This window comes from Sus scrofa, chromosome 3 (assembly GCF_000003025.6).
Source record: "Sus scrofa isolate TJ Tabasco breed Duroc chromosome 3, Sscrofa11.1, whole genome shotgun sequence".
In the NCBI taxonomy this organism is placed as follows: domain Eukaryota; kingdom Metazoa; phylum Chordata; class Mammalia; order Artiodactyla; family Suidae; genus Sus; species Sus scrofa.
The window spans coordinates 12,971,162-12,993,809 of record NC_010445.4 but is presented as its reverse complement, the minus strand read 5'-3'; positions in this window follow the sequence as shown (position 1 = coordinate 12,993,809).

The following is a 22,648-nucleotide window of genomic DNA, read 5'->3' as shown; positions in this document are numbered from 1 at the left end:
AGCGAGGCCAGGAATTGAACCTGTATCCTCATGGATACTAGTCAGGTTTGTTACCACTGAGCCGCTATGGGAACATCCGGGAAGATATTTTGAGGATAAAATCCAAGAGTTCTGTTTTGATTACATTAACTCGGAGAGTCCTTCAGAAAATGCGAGTGGAAACCTCAAGTGGGCCCTAGGGAGCCCTTATGCTTATAACTTAAGTGGGAGATCATGAAGGTGTAAATTTGGGAACTACTGTCATGTAATGAATGATATTTGAACCATGGCACAGGGTCGGTTTGCCTAGGGAGACTTGAATAGTTAGCAGCTATTTTAATGCTCTAATGGATAGAGCCCAAGGCCACTTAACAGAAGAGCCATCTCATCCATTCACCATAATGCAATGTGTTTTGATGGGGTATAGATTTTTTCCCCCTAAATGTTTATTGAAAGCCTAGTTTTCAAGAGACCCTATCTTCCTAAATATCTGGAACTCCTCTAATCCCTAAAAGTGGGAGTGGGATGAAGAAGCAAAAGAATTCGAAATATGTATCCATGTCCTTAGGAATTTATATTCTATTAAAAACACTTGAGAAGACCCCAAATAGCTCAGTAACATTGTATTTTTATGTTTAACTTCAGCATTCAAGAAAAAAAAAAAAAGATGTTCCCATCGTGGCTCAGAGGTTAACGAACCCAACTAGCATCCATGAGGATGCGGGTTCAATCCCTGGCCTCACTCAGTGGGTTAAGGATCCAGTGTTGCCATGAGCTGTGGTGTAGGTCACAGATGCGGCTTGGATCCCGTGTTGCTGTGGCTGTGGTGTAGCCCGGCAGCTGTAGTTCCGATTTGACCCCTAGCCCAGAAACTTCCATGTGCCGCGGGTTGCCGCCCCCCCCCCCCCCGCCGAGAAAAGTACTAAGGTCTAGAAATAGAAGCACTAGATCTAGTCTTTTCCTAACTCTTTTTGAGTTTCCCTGAGCAAAGCCACAATGCCACGCAGCTCCAAGGCAACCAAGCAGTCAAGGATCTCAGAAGTGTCTTTCTGTCCTGGATCCACGAGATCTCCTGAGACGGCCGATTCAGGCAAAAGGCATCTGGTCTGGCGGTGGTCGAAGTGGTGGTGGTGGTGGAGGGGGGATGAGTCAGATGAGTGTGTGTCAATCTGTAGACTAAACAGTGCTGAGTTTCAGGGCCAAACACTGTCGCGTTCCAAGATTCTGTGCTTGGTTGGCTCCATGTCTTATTCCCCCTCTGGAATTTCAGCCCGCTTCGCTGGTTTTGATTCTTCTCTGTACGCAAATGATTCCCAAATATTAGTGCCATGCCACGTTATCTCTGAACTGAGAGCTTATGGCCCTGCTTGTTCTCTATGGAACCCAGCTACAGCAAGGTCACATGGGCCTCTTCGCTGTGCAACCTACGCGTGACGAAATTAACATCGCCTTCCCTGTGAGCAGACAAAGGCTGGGCCCCCTGAGCCCCCAGAGTCCCTTAGTGTGGTCACCAGCCACTCTCACCATTGCCCAGGCCTGGACTCCCCCTGCCTCCTTCCCTACCTGCAGTTAATCCCCAAGCTCTGCCAGTTTTGATCTCCTAAGCATTTCTTGATTTTCTGGATTCTAAATCTTACTCTCTGAGTTTCCAGCCACCGCTCTAATGTAGGCCTTTATCACTCCCACTTGGTCTCGGGTTGTATCAGACCAAATGGCTTCTTGCTATTAATTTTGCTGCCTTTAAATCCATCCTTCTCATCGCAGCCAGAGTGAGTGGCCTTTGTTTCTCTTCAGTGCCTTCCATGAGTCTCTGTTCCACTCACTCAAGACCCTCCCGAGGCTTCTTGGCCCGGTTTTTTTTTTTTTTTTTTTTTTTTTTTTTAGCTTTGTAGGGCCACACCTGCGACATATGGAAGTTCTTGGGCTAGGCGTCCCATCGGAGCTCCAGCGGAAGCCCTACACCACAGCCACAGCAGTGCCTGATCCTTTAACCCACTGAACGAGGCCAGGGATTGAACCTGCGTCCTCATGGAGTCTAGTTGGATTCTTAACCCACTAAGCCCCAGTGGGAACTCTCTTGGCCTGGCTTTTAAGGCTTTGCTGATGGGGCGCCTCCCTGCCACTCCTGCTTCATCTTTGGTCTCTTTGGATGATTTCACGTGGTTTGGCCAGTGCCTCAAACACATCACGAATCAATGCTGTTCCTTCTGCACCTCCATGTTCCCAGCCATCCCTCTGTTCTCTTGCTTATTTTTTCGAGACTAATTGAGGCAGAGGAAACACCCCCCTGAAAGCATTCCCAGAGCTCCTTCCCGGGCTCACCCTTTATTCTTGCATCTCCGCTGTTTGCTGTAACATGGTCCAGTCTGCCTTTCCTATGCCTCTTGGACTCCTCTAGCCCTGGGTTTCCCAGTAGAAAGCTAGGGCCGGCCTCAAAGGTAATTTTCGATTTTCTAATAACCACTTTTTTTAAAAGTTAAAAGAAAGCGGCAGACTTAATTTCAGTGATACATTTTTATTTAACCTAATACATCCAAATAGCATTGCAACACGTGCCACCAGCCACATTTCAAGTATTCACACTGGTGAGTGCCACTGGGTGGGACAGCTCAGCTCTCTGCAGGAGTTTCACGAGCGCCAGGAGGCAGGCTCTCCTCTTAGTGGTGGTGTTTCTGAAATGACATTTCCTGACTACCTCTTCAGAGACTGCTGCTCTCAGCTGGCTTCCTGGATGTTTAAAATTTCTGATGGCTGGGTCATAACCCATATCTACTGACTCTAAAAACCCTCGGAGTAAGGCATTTTAAACTAGTGACTCAAGAGGTTCTTCTGCACACCGAGCTTTGAGAACCAGGGGTTGTCGGAACCACGTGTTTCTCTGCTGGAGTTCTTGATTAGGAGAGGATGGACTTTGAGGCTCAGAGGTGAGGTGATGTCTCCAGTTTCTTCAAGGTAGAGATGATACTGTCAGCCCAGCCATGACAAGCGCTTATAGCGAGGATTACCTGAGACAGATGGGTGTGAATGCTCTTTGCACAGTATAACGCAGTCCATAAACGTTAGTTTTTATGAGGCTGCCAGCTCCCAGTTGCAAGTTATAAATATCCAAGGAAAGGGGTGACACTGCTATTTACTTACCTCCCACTCGAGCCTGCCGAGAAGATGAAAGGACAGGAGGGATGGGAAGTGTGTGGCGTTTTGCGTGGCAGCTCTCCATAAAGGGTCTTTCCGGAAGTCTCATGCTGTTTCCCATCTCTTGGGACCTGTGGGCACCTGTTGGTCCCTGTGAGCTCCCCTCAAGCCAGCAGGTGCTGCCGTGTGTCCTTTGAGAATTGGGTTCCCCCAGTGCCCCCCTGGCTCTAAAGGCCCTCCCCTGAGCCCAGAGGCTCTGCAACCCATGATAGGGTCCTCGCCGGGGAGCCCAGAGATGCTGAGCTGCTGTCGCCTGGATGACAGGCTTAGTACCGCGCAGCACGCAGCAGGGCTGGCAGCCTGCCAGCTCCTGGTTCTCTCTGTTTTGTGTTCCTCACTCATAACTGTTTATTGTGACAGGTAAACACTTGTTTTGAAAGCTTGCAGGCATACTATTAAAACACAAGTGTGCTTGACACAGTCAAGCTGGGCTGTAAAATGTTTATCTTTTTGAATGACAAGTGCTGGCTTTGCTTCTTCCTTCTTCCCTCGCCTGCTTCTCTCTCTTCTCTCTCCCCGTTTCTCTCTCCCCTTTCTTCCTTCTTTTCCTTCTTTGCTGGACCCATTTCCCTCTCCTGCCTCCATGCCTCCCGTCCCACTGGCAGAGTGGCCACTAGTGGCATGTTTGCACCTGTCTAGGGAGGAGAGGGTGAAAGAGCATCTGGGCAGAGTAAGGGGAGACGGCCAGTTACTTGTCTTGGTGTCAGAGATGTTGGGTCTGTGTCAGTGTGATCAATAACGGAATCTATAGACTGTCAAAAATTTTTGTAAAAAAATAGAGGACATGAACAAAATTAACGTCAGTGAAAACCAAGTTTGTTTTAAAACAAAACAAAACAAAACCTTATTTTGAAATAATTATAGAGTCACAATAGGTTGCAAAAGATAGCCCACAGAGGTCCTGTGTAACTCCATCCAGTTTCCCCCGATGGTAACATCTTGCATCACAACCAGGAAATTGACATTAGAATGGTGTCCTTACACGGATGCATCCATTTTACGTTCATGCACGTGTGCGTGTGCATGTGCGTGCACGTGTGTGTGTGTGTGTGTGTGTGTGTGTGTGTGTGTGTGTAAAGCCAGTGGGTTGTCCAGAGCAGCTCATCTTGGAAAGGAAGGGAATATGGTAAAAACCCCATTTGTCTGCAAATGGGGCTTTGAAGGAAGGACCTTCAATGGGTCCTGCGTATTGAGTATATTCTTTCCTCCCAAACTCTTTCTCTGCCCACTTTGCTGTCTTCTCTAAGCTCTATGGTTGAGGCTCCCATTCTTGTAGGGACTTGTTTTCTGCTTTTTTTTTTTTTTTCCTTTATGGCTCTCCCTGCATATGGAGTTTCCCTGGGCCAGGGACCAAATAAATCTGAGCTGGAGCTATGACCTACACCACAGCTGCAGCAAGGCCATTTCCTTAATTCACTGTGCCTGGGCCAGGGATCGAACCACCACTTCCACAGAGACAAGCCAGATCATTGACCCACTGCCCCACAGCAGGAACTCCTTGTTTTCTGTTTTGCTAGGTGACAACTAGTTTGTGAAACCAATATATGCAAATGTGTGTGTAGGAAGGAATAGCTTGAGGTGTTATCTTTTTTCCATCATTGTTTGCAGAAATTCTCTATCAAAGCTTCCCTTCTCCTGATGGAGCGACATGAAAGGCAGGGACTCTGAGAAGATAGAAGACCATTTGGAGACATATTTGGAGCAGGCAAGTCCTAATGAGACTCAGTCTCCTTTATAAAGAGCCAAGGGGTCCATTGTCTAACACCTACCACGGATCTTAGCTTTAATTTCTGTAGACTGATTTAATCTTACTTCCACATGACAGCCTTTGAAATAGAAGACAGCTCCAAAGCCCCGTTTGCGTCTGTTTCTCCAGATTAAATATTTCTTCACCAGTTCCTTATGGTGAGAAATCTTGTCCTTCTCCTTGGTGTCCGCTGCTGTTCATTAATGTCCCCCTGAAACCGTGGTGCCCCAGAGTGAAGATAATGATACTGTGGGTATTGTCTGGCCAGTCCAGTTGTAAACAGGGTCCTCTCTTGCCCTGGCTGAGCTTTTGTTCCACACAAGCCCTGCTGACAGCCGTTAGATATGGGGACTCCTGTGTGGCTCCAAACATGCACACCCAGGTGTGTGCACTTTACGTCTAGCCCTGTTAAATTCACCCCTTGCTATCGTCTTTCCAAATAATTTTCCATTATATTTCATGGAGTTGTATCATGGGAGTTCATTGTGGTAATGATTTTGGAATTCATCGGCAGAAAGTAATTTAAATAAAACAAAAGTATGCCATGCTTTCCCTCATCAGGTGGAGCAATGCATTAGTATGTGTGTGTGTGCGCAATTGACAGTTGGGTCCACTATTTTGTTTCTTGTTTTGCTTTGTTTGGGCTGAAAACTGCAGAACTTTATTCTTCCACAATTCTGGAGGCTGGAAGTCTGAAACCAAGATATCAGCTGGGCCATGCTTCCTGTGAACGGTCTAGGGGACAGTCCCATACCTTTCTCTTAGCTTCTGGAGTGACCAGCAGTCTTTGGTGTTCCTTGGCCAGTAGATACCTGGTTCTAATCTGCCTCTTTTATCACATGGGCGTCTCCCAGTGTGCATGTCTGCCTTTGCATTTTTCTCCACCGTCTCTCCCTAAAAGCTATGTTCAAGTCCTTACCCCTTTAGTCTCAGAATGTGACTTTATTTGGAAATAGATTCTAAATTTGTCGTAGATGTAGTTAGTCATATGAGGTCTTACTACAGTAGGGTACACCAATGCTTGTATTAGAAGATTCATTATTTCATAAAAAATTAAATATCCTTCTGAAAAAGACTTCTAAACATTTATATTTAAGTGAAACCAATTTTTTGGAATTTGTTATTTTGAAATAATTCTAGATACACAGGAAGTGGCAAAACATAGCATGAAGAGGCACTGTTCACCCCCTCACCAACCCCCCATACACAGGTTCCCCTGATGATAATAATATCTTGCCCTGACGACAGCATCAACATCATGACCAGGAAGTTGATGTTAGCATAATCCTTATTCAGGTTCCACCTGTTTTACATGCACTTATTTGTGTGCATGTGTGTAAAGTCAGCTGGGGTGTGAACCGGTTTTAGATGTGAGATCTGCCTGATTTGATGGCTCTGTGGCATCACAACCAGAGGCTAGGACCAGCCGTGGATGTCCCAAGGTACTTAGCTCGAGGGTCTCTCAAATGACCCTCATTGCCCTGACCCTCCCTTTCCACAGGGTTGAGACCATAGCTGGAAGAGCCCCTTGTAAAATGTGAGGCTCTGTCTGCAATTAGTCTTTCTGATTAGAATAATCCTCTCTTAAAAGGCACTCACACTACTCCCAACACACACAAGACATTACGCTTATATTTAGCGTAAGGATGCATATCACAGTTGATGTTATGGAAAGAAATGGAGTTTTCAGCCTAGTTTCCCATTTCCTTTCATGTAGAAGAAAACCTTCCTCTGGTAATTAAAATATAACCTTCAAAGGGAGAGAAAGCAAAAGAGTGAAAGGAAGGAAATTCCTGCAAAGTAGAGCGTGGACACTCTTGTGGAGATGAATGAAGCCTTTGTGGTGGGTGTGCTCTCGTAGCAATTCAATTGGAATATCAAGTCAGGTTCACTAGCCACTCTAGGGAAGAGGAAGGAGAAAGGAATTGTTCTTTCCAATATTGCATGTTGAAACCCTTGGGATTAGACCTTGTACTGGACGAGAGGAGGAGTTGGGAAGTAGTTCCAAAACGAAAGCTGACCATGGATCTGCTCTCAAGTACGGAGCAAGTCGGGTGTGGGAACTTCTCAGGGCTTTAGGTTTTCTGGCTTTCGAGACATTACTGGACTCCGAGGGAGACTCATGATGGAAGGACTTGGCGAAGGAATTGATACAAGGGTCTGAATTCGTTTCACCCTTAAATAGCTTCTAGGCCATAGGACTTCATTAGAAGCTGAAACTATAAAGAGCTTCAAGAAAAGGTTTCGATAAGCCAACGAATAATAGATCTATTGCATCTTATTAAGGGGAAGTGAGAGATATCCAGAGGGCTGCTACCTTTGAGACTGACAGCAGGAACTCCGGTGCCCTCCCACAGCACATCTCTTGGGGGCCCCGTTGCATGGGGAACACTAGATTGGGGGCCAATTATGAAAAGTGGGAGAGGACTTAATGGTGGCTCTAAGTTTCAGCATGTCAGACTTAGAATTGAGAACTATGATCTGTTGATTTATGGATTTAAAACCTCAGTGTTCTTCCCACAAGGGGGAATCTTCAAGGAACCTATTTAAAAAAAAAACAAACATATATATATATATATATATATATATATATATATATATATATATATATATGGTGGGACACCCTTCCTTCTCCTAATCTCTCTAGTCTGGGTGAGATGTAAGGAGGGAGAAGACCCAGGATTTAGGAAGAGAGGTGGGGCTAAGACACTAGAAGGCGGCTGTGTAAAGCATCTGTGGATTTAAAGGCTGTACATACTTTTTGAACCATAGCTCAAGTGGGCTGCTGGTGGGTTACAGATCTCACAGCAGACCTGATGATGGTAGCTGGCAGGATTTCAACACTTGGGGAGCAAAACGAGTCCCTTTACCCCCCTCCCCCAACATACATGAAAGTAAAAAAGAAACGCAAGAAGCAAATTACCTCCCAGTTTCCCCATTCGCACCCCTCCCACATCTATCCTTTTTTTCTACCAAGAGCAGAGCCATGGACAGCAGGGTGTCTACCAGGTCTGGCTCAGGCCCAGGTCTGTGACGATGGACCCGTAGCAAGAGACACTTGGGTCTGGATTCCTTTGGGGGGAACGTTGAGTTGGAAAGATGCGGGTCAGGGATGAGTTAAAAAGTGGAAGATCTGGGGAGAGTGGAGGTGACGAAGGCACAAAGAGGAAGGGTGATTTGTCACGGTCCTTGTGTGCAGGTCAGAAAAGAATTTCTGGACTCATAGCAGGGTGCAAAGAAAGAAGAGTTTATGGAGCCTGGCGAGGTGGAGAGAAAGTAATTTATTGAGATAAGAGACACTGCAAGCGCAGCCGGACGACTTCCTGACAAGTAGGGAGAGCCAACACCCAGCATGTGGTCACGTGGTCATGTCTGTTTTTATAGCCCAGGGAGAGGAGAGGTCTCAGGATACCCCACTGATCTGCTGATTGGCTGGGGAAAGATGGGGTCTTGTAATACACTTGCTGGTTGGTTGGGGGCTTACAAGGGCCCTGTAGGGGTGGGGTGAGGAGCAGGCCACCTACCTTTCCTAGTAGGGGTAGGAAGGAGTAGGCGTCATTGCTCAAGGTGGGGGAGGGGGCATTCCAATGAGACAGGTGGGGTGATGATAAGAGTCTGGTGATGCTGGTCTCGGCCAGAGGCTTTGAGCTCAGTCTCCTTGAAGAGGCCTTGAAGCCCAACAAGATTGGCCCCCAGAGACACGTGCCTCCGCATCCTCCTCAAGGAGACAACCGGCAGGTGTGGGAACTGGGGCCCCACACTCTTGGATAGCACAGGGGAGCACGTTAGCTCGACAAGGGTGAACTCTACCTTTAGGCTGCTGCCTCCTCTCAATCTTATATGACTGGGGTTTTCTCCTCAGAGAGCTCATGTGTAGCAAGAACGAGCATGGGGGTAATAGAAAGGTAAGTGAATTTCCTACAATTACACTTCCTTTTTCTCACAAGCCCCCATTCCACCATGTGACGGGGATGAGCTGTCATCTCAGTCCATGGACCGTCCCCTTATGGAGTTCTGGGCTGGGGTGTGTGTGAGGGGGGGCCTGGGTGGTGTTGGTCCTGGTGATGGGGGATCCTTGTTGGTCCCAAACCAGACGTTCTCTCCTCCCCACTTCTCCCGTGAACCTCCCCTCCCAGGCCTGGGGCTCTGCAGAGAACGCTTTGCAACCCACTGTACTCCCACGTTTGTTGTCCATGAGGCGATGGCAGGAAGACATCCTCCCTTTAGAATCCGCAGAAGGAAATCTGCAGATGGCATTGGGTGTCACGGAGAAAAAGCTCTGTTCAGAGGGTGAACAAGGAGAAAAAGCTCCTTGTTCTGGAGGAGGTGCATCCAGTGTACTGTTATCTTCTCATTTCCTTGGAAACCTGGGTGAATTCTAGCTTGCAGACCCGGGGGCTGAATTGGCCACTCACGTTGTACATTTGATTTCCCCTGTACCATGTATAAGACTTTGACAAGTAGTTGGATGGATAAAAAGATGTGATCCATATACACAATGGAATATTACTCAGCCATAAAAAAGAATGAAATAATACCATTTTCAGCAACATGGGCGAAGCCAGAGATGATCATACAGAAGTAAGCCAGAGAAGTACAAATATCATGTGATATCACTTATATACGGAATCTAAAGATATCATACAAATCAACTTATATACAAAATAGAAATAGACCCACAGCCATAGAAAATGAACTCATGGTTACCAAAGGAGAAAGGGGGGGAGGGATAAATTAGGAGTTTAGGACTAATATATACACACTGCTATATATAAAAGAGATAACCAGCGTTCCCATCGTGGCTTAGTGGTCACGAACCTGGCTAGTATCCATGAGGATGCGGGTTTGATTCCTGGCCTTTCTCAGTGGGTTAAGGATCTGATATCACTAAGAGCTTTGGTGTAGGTCACAGACACGGCTAGGATCCCAAGTTACTGTGGCTGTGGTATAGGCAGGAAGCTGTATTTCTGATTTGACATGAAAACTTCCATATGCTGCAGGTGTGGCCCTTAAAAAAAAAAAAAAAGGTAACCAACAAGAACCTAATGTAAAGCACAGGGTAGTATATTCAATATTTTATAATAAACTGTAAGAGAAAAATCTAAAAAAGAATACACGCACACATATTGGAATCACTTTGCTGTATTTCTGAAACTAACACACTTTTTTTTGTTTTTGTTTTTTAAAAAGACTTCTGTAAGTAAAACTAATGGACTTTGGCCCCATTTTAATCAACACCAAATTGCAAAATGATGCTGTTTCTCTATGCACAGTGGTTTGGATTGGGAGAAATGGATGAAACCATAACGCGGTTTTAAAATTCTCTACACACTTGAGAAGACAGACTAAAACGCACCTTAGGTCTGATCATGATAAAATAGATTTGGTATGATTAGCAGGAACATTAAACATGTGATGGATCTTTCTCAATTAAAAAAAAAAATCCTCTCAACCCGTGGAAATACCATACCAAATTTTGAATTCTTTGAATTCATTTTGAGTTCTTTCCTATGTTTTTAAATTAAATTTTGATTCTTCATTAAATGATGTCTTCCCCAGTGCTTAAGCTCCACATTTCCATTTTTAAAGGAACCTGCGGCAAAGGTAAATCGCATGATAGTTGCTGAGAAACAGAGCATCTGCGATTAGTTCAAGTTGGTTTTTTCAAGTACAGTGTATTCCTCAGCGGCATCAGAATATAAAGTGTCTTCTAGTTGGAGTTCAGTGAGGATGAAAATATTACCTCTCTCCTTGGGTGGGGCTCTGAAACTGTCAGTGACTTAGAAGCCATAAGAATAAGCCAAGCCATTATAACCAAATTTAAAGAGAGCCAAGCCATAGGGTTCCATATGGAGGTAGTTGGTTGGACCTTCCAATTTCGACCAATATGAGAGCTGGTAGTTATTAATCGCATGTATGTATCAGGTGCTGTGCTGATTGGCAAATGAAAGCCCTGATCCTCAAGATGCTCAATGACAGCCCAAGGTCACACCGAGAGTGTCATTCTCCAGATTCTGTGCACTGGACCTGACCATCATCCACCTCCCACAGCATCTCATCCTTGTAACAGCAACCAGTTCTGCAGCAACCACAAGCGCTAGTAAATCTAAGCAGGACCAGCAAGGTCAATGTTTTGGGGGCCATGGCTGACAGAACACCAGCGTGATGAGACTTTGGAGCCAAATCAGGGCCATGACTGGTCCAGAGGATGTTTTTGAGAAACCCACTATTGTGGGTCATCTTGGTCACCTCTCTTCTCACACCTGGACCTCATTCCGTCTGTCTGAAAACTGCAGTGGCCTGACCGTGAGAACCCCAGCTTAGCCATGCAACCAAGTGGTCAGAATGCACCCACCCAATATCCTCCTTTCTGGCCATTTCTTAGTCTTGGGCACGTCTCTGGGATCATGGTTGGGCTTTCTCTGAGCTGTTCATATGCCATGTGGTGTGTGTGTGTGTGTGTGTGTGTGTGTTATTAGTGGGGAGAAGCAGTCCCAGAGGTGGAGCCAGGAACATCACAAGGGGAGTGTTTGTGGAAAATTGTGACATTGAAACAGTTATCCTCAGTGGCCTCTGCTATGTTCTAATTCCCCTCACACTGTTGGTAGACCTCTGCCCCCACTTTAGATTCCATAAACATCTCAGACAAGTCCTTTGAACTTTAGTATGAACTTTAGTCCCAGGGGTACTTACGATTTCCAATGCAACCCCTCCATCCCCTTTCTCTTTCACTCAGGAAAGCAAGTATGATGGCTGAAGAGTGGAAAGGACATCCCAGAAACAGCTACTTGAAGTGTTCTAAAAAGGCACAATAACAGTTTTAAATTTACCAGCAATAACGAATTAACTGCAGCTGAGCTCACAATTCATCAGGACACATCAGCATGTTAGGCAGTTGCCATGGAGACCTGCAGGGTGAGAGTGTAAAACACAGGGGCCCAAGGTCCCGAGACCCAGATCTCAGTTCTAGCTGTTGACCCGGTGTAAGTCACTGGGGCTGAGTTTCCTCCTCCATAAAATGAGATGGCTAGACTTTGGAGCTTAATTTAGCTAGAGAGTCTAAGCCTCTGGTAAGGGAGTCATTTGTACTTGTAGATGCGTTACTATTTGCCATAGAGGGTGAACTTCTGCAGACTCCCCTAGTTATTCTGCATGGTCATAGAACCTTAGCCTGGCATTGAGGCATTGAAGCCAGCAGGTAGCCTGGCAGGCATTGGTCCCCAAAAGGAGTCCAGATGTTGTGTGCAGACCGTAGGTGAGTTCTTTCTCTTCCTTGGGGGCAAATTCTACCAAGAACCTGCTTCCCTGGAGCTTGAAAAGGGATGGACAGACTATTGTAGATAGTGACGCCAAAGCAGATTCATTTTTCCTTTTCTGACTGATGGGGCAATGTCATGGCCAAAGCTACAAGGCTACAGCACAGGCAAATTATGCCTCAGCAATTCTGCCAACATGCCGGGTTAATTGCCTTTGCAGACCTCTGTTTGATGCAGAGCCAAAAGGAGAAAAAATGATTTAGACTTTCAGTAATCTCTTGGGGGTGACGCCTTCAGCCACTTAAAGGGAATAAAAAAATTCTAGAAATTTAGGTCTCTTTTAAAATTCCTCCCAGACTCACTCCATCTATCATCCAAGCTGAAACTGCTCTTATGATATATTGTAGATGGAGACCACACTACATCATCGGAGTCTGACATTGCCACGGTTCTGTAGTAGGTTATAATGCAACGTAACAAATTACAGTGGTGGACATTGACAAATTCAGTTTGGGGGGAGTTTAAATTAATTTTGAGCTGCTTCAAGTTGGTTTAGAAAGTAATTTTTAAATAAATCAGAGGTAGATGGTGAAAGAGAGCTCCACGACTAACATGTGCATAGGAAGTTCAGGGCCAAATCTGGCTTTAATCCTTGGGACGAATGGGAGCATCAATTAGACCCAGACACCTTACCTTCTACAAGAACAGAGCCAGCAGAGGCAGAAAGGGCTGACCTCACAGGCAACGATAGGAACGTCAATTGATGGAGTGCACTCTAGGGTTCTATGGGCAGCGTTAGCGCATCTTATTTCCTGGAGACAAAATTGGGTTTCTTGGAGGGCAAGATATAGAATTGTATAGCCAAGTATCTGAAATACTGGATGATGCTACAAATAACAGAGCTGCTTTTCAGTACATAGCAAATCATAGAGGTGTGGTGGTGAAGTAGAAAACACACAGAATTAGGAATCGAGAAACCTATGTTCTATTCCCGTGCCTTACACCTGATAGGTGGGAACCTGGGTCTCTGAATCTCAGTTCCTTCATCGGCTAAAGAGGGGAATAACAAAGCATCCTATGTGCTGCGCTGAATTCTTAGAAAGAGGGGGAATGTATATGAAACCCTTTGCCCTTCGGAACTGTACAGAGAGCATAGCAATAGATTTATTGTTGTTGTGACCATTATTTTGGTGTGTTTTATTTTTATTCAAAATTTTTACCGAAGATGGTGGATATATAATATGTTAGTTTCAAGCGTACATCAAAGTGATTCAGTTATGTATATATATGTGTGTGTGTGAGTACATATATTTATGTTTATGTGCTTTTTCGGATTCTTTTCCCATAGAGGTTAATAATACATATAGCTCCCTGTGCTATACAGTAGGTCCTTTTAGTTATCTCTTTTATATACAATAGTGGGTATATGTTAAGCCCAAACTCATAAATCATCCATCTGCCCTTCCTTCGGTTACTGTTTTTTTCTGTCTGTAGGTCTATTTCTGTTTTGTATGAATGTTCATTTGTCTCAATTTTTTCAGATTTCCCCATATAAGTGATATCATTTGATATTTGTCCTTCTCTTTCTGACTTATTTCACTTACTATTATAATCTTGTGTCTATCTATATTGCTGCAAATGACATCATTTCTTTTTTTATGGCTGAGTAATATTCCACTGTATCAATATACCAGATCTTTTTATCCATTCCTCTGTCAATTGACATTCAGTTTGCTTCCATGTCTTGGTTATTATAAATAGTGCTACTATGAACATTGGGGTGTTTTATCTTTTTGAATTATGGTTTTCTTCAGATAGCTGCCCAGGAGTGGGGTTGCTAGTTCCTTTAGTTTTTAAGGCACCGCCATACAGTTTTCCACAGTGGTTGTACTAATTTAGATTCCCTCCAACAGTGTAAGAGGGTTCCCTTTTCTCCACACCCTCTCCAGCATTTATTATTTGTAGACTTTTTAATGATGGGCATTCTGACAGGTGTTATTTTTGGTGTATTTTAGAAGGCAAGGCATTCTGCTTTGAGGAGGATCACACTGATGTAATGTAAATCATGTGCTGAATAAGCAATGGCAGGAGCAGGGACTGGGTGTTTTGTTGTGGGAAAGATGTTGAGCTGGATCTGAGTGGGACCTTGTCACATGCATCAGTGAATGGATTCCACCGTATCCTAAAACGGGAAAGGCTGCTCGCCATCTTGGGGAGACGCTGCATCTCTTACAAAGACAGAGGTGAAAAAAAAATTTGAGCCAGTAGAGCTTTTTTCCACAAAGAACTACTCAGTTTCTCAGTGCATGGGGGAATCAATTAGCCACAGTGCCGTGTTCAGGTAGACTTTAGATTAGCTCGAGACCACTCCACTATAGATAATTAACCTTCGTACCCAAATTAGCAGTGAAATAAGCCAGTTATTAGTTTTCATAATGAACAAAATTGAGTATTTTGGAAAGTTAAACCCCTAGAGCTTAAATTAAAATAAGCATCTGGGAGAAATCCCTAAAGTATACTTCAATTCATTAATCCTACAAATTCACAGTAGATTGAACTGACAATGTGCCTTCTCTAAAGGAAATTGAGTCTCTCAAATAATCATTTGGATTGACCTCAGAGAGTGATTCTACTTGATGCCCAGAATCTCAAAGACCAGCCGAATAACTGAGGAGATGTCCTTTTCCTGCTAAGAGGCAAGTGGCAGGCGGAGAAGAAGAGACGCTGCACCTGGCAGGAAAGCAAACAAACGGTTTTATTAAAGGTTGAAAGAAAATTGTCTTCGCTCTGGCCTGGAGGACGAGGTCGGGGTGACTTGACTTTAGCATGACAGTCAGTGGAGATCACTGGGTGAGATGCTGGAAGGATGGGTGCTCTCGCCTGCTGGCTGTGTGACTTTGGAAAAGCTGCTAAACTTCACATCTCAATTTCCTCCTGGTGGACTGGGAGAGTACTGACTGCCCTGCTCATCTTACAGGTTTGAGGATTAATGTACACAAAACTCTGTCCATGGAGAGGCGCTCGAAACATCCACCTATTCTTCTCTTTTCGCTGGAAATAACCTTGTATTTCCTATCCCCGTCCCCCTCGGAAAATGACAAAATGTCAAATAATCAAGGACTCGGATATTAAGGACTATGCATTCAAATATTTGCTGGAGTTCCCGTGGTGGCTCAGTGGTAACGAACCTGACTAGCATCCACGAGGAGGCGAGTTCGATCCCTGGCCCCACTCAGTGGGTGAAGAATCTGGCATGGCCGTGAGCTGTGGTGTAGGTTGCAGACTTTGCTCAGATCTGGTGTTGCTGTGGCTGTGACACAGGCCAGTAGCTGCAGCTCTGATTTGACCCCTAGCCTGGGAGCTTTCCTATGCCACAAGAGTGATCCTAAAAAAGACCAAAAAAAAAAAAAAAAAAAGCTAAATATCCGGCAGGGATCGTCTCTTTTAATCCTCTCACAATTGTGTCGGTTCTCATATGATGCTCATCATCTAACCTATGGTCATCATCCCGAGGAACTTGCTCACCCCAGTGCCGTGGACCCAGGTCTGGGTGAATGAAGATGAGCCTCCCCCGAGCACAGGATGCCCAGAGGACCCGCTGTACCAGTGAAAGCGCCACCAAATCACCCACTAAAATGCCAAACCCAGAAAGTCAATATCAGATCAGGGAGAAGGGCAGACACCTTAATTAAACACATCCTCTCACTTTGTAGGGCAATCCTGCTACCTGGCAAGCAACTGTCTCCATTGTGCATATGAGGACATGGAGGCTCAGGGACGTTAAACATCTTGTCCCAGATTGTGCAGCTAGAGGAAGTGGAGCTTTTTGCAAACACAGGGGCCATGGTGATTCCTGATCCATTGGCCTCCCAATGAAAGACTCTGGGTGTCATGTCAGCTTGCTCTGCTCAGGGTTTCTCTGAGACCAGGTCATAAAGGAAATGCACTTTCATGTTATGTAGGAGCAAAAAAATTCTCTCCTACTCCCAGTCCTTATTTAGACGGGCAAAGAATGAACTCTCTCCTTTTGGGGTGTGGGGGTCCCATGGAATGCGAGTGGGGGTTACCCTTGGAGTCGTTCCTGCCATTTGTATGCTGCTTCCATTTTCTCTTCTTTTTTCAAATTGTTCTAGTTGTTTGTTATTAACGTATAGTTGATTTACAATTTTCCTTCAGTTTCTGCTGTGCAGTCAAGTGATCCAGTCGTATATATACATTCTTTTTTTTTTTTTCCCACACTATCTTCCATCATGTTCTAACCCAAGCGATTAGACATAGTTCCCTGTGCTGTACAGCAGGACCTCACTGCTTATTCATTCTAAATGTAAGTTGCATCTACCAACCCCAAACTCCCGGTCCATCCCATTCCCTCCCCCTCCCCCCAGCCACCATCAGTCTGCTCTTCATGTCCGTGACCTGTTACGTTTTCTCTTTTAAGTGCATGAAACCATGTTATGTTATCTCTCAAATTAAACCAGAACGGTTTTGGTGTATAAACAGGCATCCCTGTTCAGCCTCAGGCTTTTGGGAGCCCTATGGGACTAGAAGGTTCTGGGGTAGCCCAGGCCCAGATGTGGCAGCCAGAGCCGGGGGGTGTGGGTGTGGGGGGGGTGTGGTGTGCATTCTGCCGTCCTGCTCAGCATTGCAGTCACCCTCCCTGACGTGGGCAGAAATGCGTGCAGGGCACTAGGCTGGTAACTGTGTGTGGGTTAGAGCGCTCGGAGACTGAGGCTGCCCGAGGGGTCTACGCTTGGGCCTCTGCCTGGTTTCCTAGAAGCTTGTTCACACAGGAGGCTGATCGGCATAAACAAGGAGCAAAGTTAGCCAACTTTGCTGTGGGCTACCCAGTGCCTTCTCTCAAACAGCGTCAGGAATGTGCCGACTATGGAAAATAAGCAAGGCGAGCCTGCACGGGAGATGAAGATAAATTCAGCGGGATTTTTCATGCACACAAGGAGCTTGGAGTTGGGGAAGGGGCCCTCTAAGAGGAGACAGGATAATTTATGGAGAGAGGAGGAAAACAGTGTAACAGAAATTCAATGAATATTTGCCTGAGTATTCAAAAGGAGGCTGTAAACAGATGCTTGGATGGAACACACATCCCCGAGGGAGAAAGGAGTGGAGAAAGAACTCAAGACCGAATCGGGACAAAGATGATGAAGAAATTAGAAATGCTAAAGACAAACAGAACTGGGATGGCTGCAGAATCTGTATGAGCATCCACTGCCTGGGAAGATGGAAATGAAAGGGTATCTCCTCCGTCGCTGTCCTTTGGGCTGGTTGGGTGTGAAGGTGCAACTGAGCTCTCAGGCTGGAAGTCCAAGGAAGCCACAGAGGGAGCAGGGCAAATAGCACCGGGCAAATCAGGGATCACAAAACCAGGGGTTGGCCAGAAGGGATGCGGCGTGCTGGGTTTTAGAGGTGCAGCAAGATTCATGGGAAAAGCCCCATGGGGGCAGATCAGTGTTCAGAAGTCACGGCCAATTTGTTTCACTGACGGACACTTAGGGAAAGTCAGAGACTGAAAAACGTGGTCCATAACTGGAACACAGATGGTTGGGGGCCAAAATGGAAGCTGAATTCTATAAAAAAAAAAAAAAAAAAAAGTCACTTCTGGTGGCTTGTCTCAAATAGGAGCAGTTACTTTTATGTCCAGCTAAGTCTCTAGCATCACCACCACCATGGTTGGTTTGCGGTGAAGGGTTCTAAAATCTCATGAAGAAAACCAAGACGAAGGATCAGTGGCGAACACCTGAGAATCCATAGAAATGTTTGTTGGTTTTGGCCACACCCACAACATGTGGAAATTCCTGGGCCAGGGAGCAAACCCGCGCTGCTGTTGCAACCTGTACCACAGCTGCGGCACCTTCAGATACTTAACCCTCTGCGCTACAAGGGAATGCCTGCAGACATGCATTTCTTAAAGGAAAACAGCATCCCGGCTATGGAGAATATGAATCTATTTTTGTGCCTTAATTTCGTAATGTGGTGCCGTTAATTTTCACTGATCATTGGCTGTGCCCTAGATGTTTTGACAGTCTTCTTCATCTTTGTAAATGAATTTGTTTTGCTTTCCTGAGGTTCATATACATGCTGAAGGGACTTCCTCCTAATCTGATCCACCATCCAAATGTTTGCTGTGTTTCTAATTTTGCTGTGATTGATTCTATCTTGGATCTCACTGAAGCACCCGCACCCGAGTAACTTGGGGGCTCGAGACAGTCAAAATTGTGGTAACTTTGTTTTAGCTTGCAAAGATTTCCAAACCTTCTCTCCATGTATACAGGTTTACGTAGTAACCTGGAGCCAAAACACAGTCTGCAAGTTCTATCTCAGCTCCTTCTTTTTCTACCCGGCATCGTTTCTAAAGCCTGTGTTGATTTCCTCTCTATTATTTCTGTGTCCGTGTCCCTCAGATTATTGCTACACACTGCGATGACCAGCTGTATTAGTCTTCTATGGCTGCTGTAACAAATGGCCACAAACAGTGGCTAAAAACAACACACATCTATTATTCTACCATTCTGGAGGTCAGAAGGACGATCTGGGTCTCACTGGATTAAGGTCTTGGCAGGGTCGAATGACTTCTTGCAGGCCCCAGGAGGAGAATCCATTGCCTTGCCTTTTCCAGCTTGCAGAGGCTGCCCACAGTCCTTGGTTCATGGCCGCTTCCTCCATGTTCAAGGCCAACAATGGCTTGTCGAGTCTTTCTCACACTCCCTCATTCTGATGCTGCCTCTTCGGTATCCCTCTTCCACTTACAAGGACCTTTGTGATTACTTAGGGTCTACTCGGATGATCCAGGATAATCCTCCTATGACAAAGTCAGTTGATGAGCAACAGTAACTCCACCCACGTCCTTAACTTCTATTTGCTCTGTAGCCTAATATATTCATAGGCTCCATGGACGTCTTCAGGTGGGAGGGCATTTTGCTGCCTTTTGTCCCATGCCCTGTGTTTCAGAAAATTCCCAGCTTATGAGACGTGGTGATGTGTAAAGGCTACCTCCCCCTTCAGGGGCTGACAGTGCTGGGCTCTTGCTTTCTCAGGCCCAGGCTTGTGACCTCCAGTCCATCAGAGGGACCCACAGCAGACTTGAGCTCAAAACACAGAAAAACAAGGGAGGAAGCTCTTGAGTGAAGTGTAGAGCATTTTTCTTGGCTGCATGGACTTAAGGCAGATGCTTCCGCTTCTCAATACTTCTGTAAGCCTCCGGACACTGTCCTGCCAATAGTTTTTGCTCCTATTTCAAATATATTTAAAAATAAATCTCTTTCAGTTTTCTAGTGGCTCAGTGGGTTAAGGACCTGGCATCGTCACTGCTGACACTTGGGTTGTTGCTGTGGCGCAGGTTCCATCCCTGGCCCCCGCAGAACTTCAGCATGCCATGGACATGGCCAAAACCAAAAAACCCAACTCATTCTTGCTCACTCATAACTCATAAAGCTATGAGCCCCAAATGACACGGAAACCTAGGAGCTATGTGGCCTCTGGCAAGACACTAAACTTCTCTGGCCTCAGTTTCTTAATGTTTCTCAAGAGTTTGGGGGAGGGTGACTGATGTAAGGCATAAAGATTTCAGGATGGGCTTGGCACCTAGAAAACCTTCAATAACAGGCGGGGAAAGGAGGGGAGTGGAATCATTTTTTATGTCCTGCACTGAGGACTTAACGTCTTAAAATGGCAGAAGATATACAGAAATCAATTGGAAGCAGGCATAATGCATTTCATTTCCAAGTTGTTTGTATAGTTTGAAAAGCACAAAAGGCTATTCAGATGTGACATATGAACCCATGCCCTGAAGATAATTGATAGAGACCCAACTGCAAAACAGATAAAGTTGTCAGCTGAGACGTAATGAAAAAGGCCCAACAAACAGGTGATTATCTTGTAGACACAGCATCTACAGAGACCTACCGGGACGTCTGCCTCTTTGGGGACCACAGAGCCAATAATCTGGAGCACCGGTCCCAAGGGAACCAGAGCTTCCCACGCACCTCTCTCGTGCAAGCTGAGTGCCCTCTTGAGAGAGAAACACCACTCCCTCTTGAAGGTGACCCAGATGTGAGTTCTTGGCCATGATGATTGATGCACGAGTCCAACAGGGTGACTGCCCAGCAGTCAACTTTGAGAGGGCATCTTTGAAAATTGCAGACTAGCGGAGAAAACTTAGTCTAGTTGGCTAATCACTTAACAGCACCGTTTCTACTCTTCGAGTGCAAAGACGGGGAAAGGCTACAAGCCACAGCTAATATTTATTGAGAACAAAGTGTGGACCAACTCAGGGCTAAGAACGTCACCTGTGTTATCGTACCACGGTCTCCCCAGGGAAGCACTATTAGTAGGTCAGATTGGCACCTGGGCCCTCAGGAAGTCAATACTGAGGGGGAGTTAGGAATGCCAAACATTTATGAGAAGCTAAGTGGAAGGAAGCAGGTTTAGGCTGGGGGAGCTCTTGGGACCCATGTAGAGTGGACAGTCTCTGCCAGCCCCATGGGCAGGGCCAGAGCACAGATGGGGCAGAGATGGCTTGGCCTGAGTCCCACTGCCTTACTCAGCCATTGGCCGGCAGATGCTCTGAGGATACTGGGACCACAGCTCTCTAAGCCAAGGTGGACCTGAAGGCATTAACAACCAGAGGCTATCGGCTAAGCAGAAACACTCTTGACTGGCATTTCCACCAAGGTGCTGTCATCCTCTCTGTCCAGGTGAGGCCAGAGAAACATAGATCAGTTTAGGAACTTACCTGTGCCTAGCCAGGAGGAGCAGCCTGAAATCTAACCCTCAGACCCGTAACCACCTACGGTGCCAGGAGGCCGCTCTCAGGAATCTTACAGAGGTCTCACAGAGATTCAGTGAGATAAGGCATTGGAAAGTTCTTTGAAAAGAATAAAAGTCCGTTAAGTGTTCAAAGGACTAGACAAGTGGCTATTAAAGAACAATAAGCAATATCCTATTTATTAATTTTCCTCAATTTTCCCTGCCTGCGATTTGAGACATTTTTGCTCCAGTTCCCAGAGAGGCATGAAGGAAGACTTTTTACAGCATATGAGAAGTATTCATAATTTGATATGGTCTTAATTCATTTCGTGATTCAGTTCTGCCGAATCTACAGAGACTGCTTCCAGCCTAGTAATTATAAAAGGTGCTTCCAAATCGGTTCTGACTTGATCTTACACTATTTGATCATTTTCTTATTCCATTTTACTTTATTATTCGGTTTGATTTGGTTCTGTTAAGAAACCTAAGGCTACATAAACTGTATATTTTATATCTTTAAAAGTTCTGTTGAGATAAATTCTTATATAAAAAGACTCTAATGATAAATCAATGTCATGTATTTTTAAATCTGAGAATATTGCTCCAAGAGCAAAAAATCCTCAATACAAGTTATAGGAGCACATGGCCAGACCCTCCTATGACAGGTATGACTAAATGGGAGTTATTTGTTCTTGGAAGCCAGGGGTAAATTAATCAGCAGCTTTGAAAACATAGGTTAATTTGTGCTAGTGTCAAGTACATGTCTAAGACAGCAATTTTATTCTCTAGCTGGTGGTTTTTATTCTCTAGCTGGTGGTTTTGAAAAAGCCACGGATGGAACCTAAGTTCCATGAGAGCAGGGAGGGAAATTGTCTTATTCCTCTGCCTCTTGTGTGTGGACTTTTATATAGGAAACATTCCATAAATTATTTATTTATTTATTTATTATTATTATTATTATTTTTAAGGGCCAAACCTGTGGCATATGGAGGTTCCCAGGCTAGGGGTCCAATCAGAGCTGTAGCCCGATTGTGGCTTACACCACAGCCACAGCCACAGCCACAGCAACGTGGAATCCGAGCCAAGTCTGTGACCTACGCCACCGCTCTCCGCAATGCCGGATCCTTAACCCACTGAGCGAGGCCAGGGATCGAACCCGCATCCTCATGGATAATAGTCGGATTCATTTCCGCTGGGTCACAATGGGAACTTCCACAAACAATTATTAAGTGAGTGGATGAAAAGTTTTGGAATCACACAGGCCTAGGTTCAAATCCTAAACAGACTGCTTTCTAGCAAGGAGATCTATGAAATGCAGTTGTTTCCTCTTTGGTTTATCAGTTACTTGAATGATCCTATTTCTCAGGGCTGCTGGGGGGGATTAAAGAGGCCAGTACATATGAATGGAACCTTGCTTATCCTTTTTAGCGAGGAGAAGAGTAGCCATCTGTTTGGGTCTGAATGTTTGTGTCCCTCCCAAGTTCATTGGTTGAAACCCTAACCCCCCCCAAAGATGATGATATCATGGTGGGGCCTTTGGGACATGCTTAACTAATGAGGGTGGGGCCCCTAAAAATGAGACCAGTACCCTAAGAAAAGGTTCCAGATGGATCGCTAGCCCCTTCCTCCCTGTGAAGACATGGCGAGAAGGTGCCGACACTGAACGAGGACATTCATCCAGCCAGGCTGGTACCTTGATCTTGAACTTCCAGCC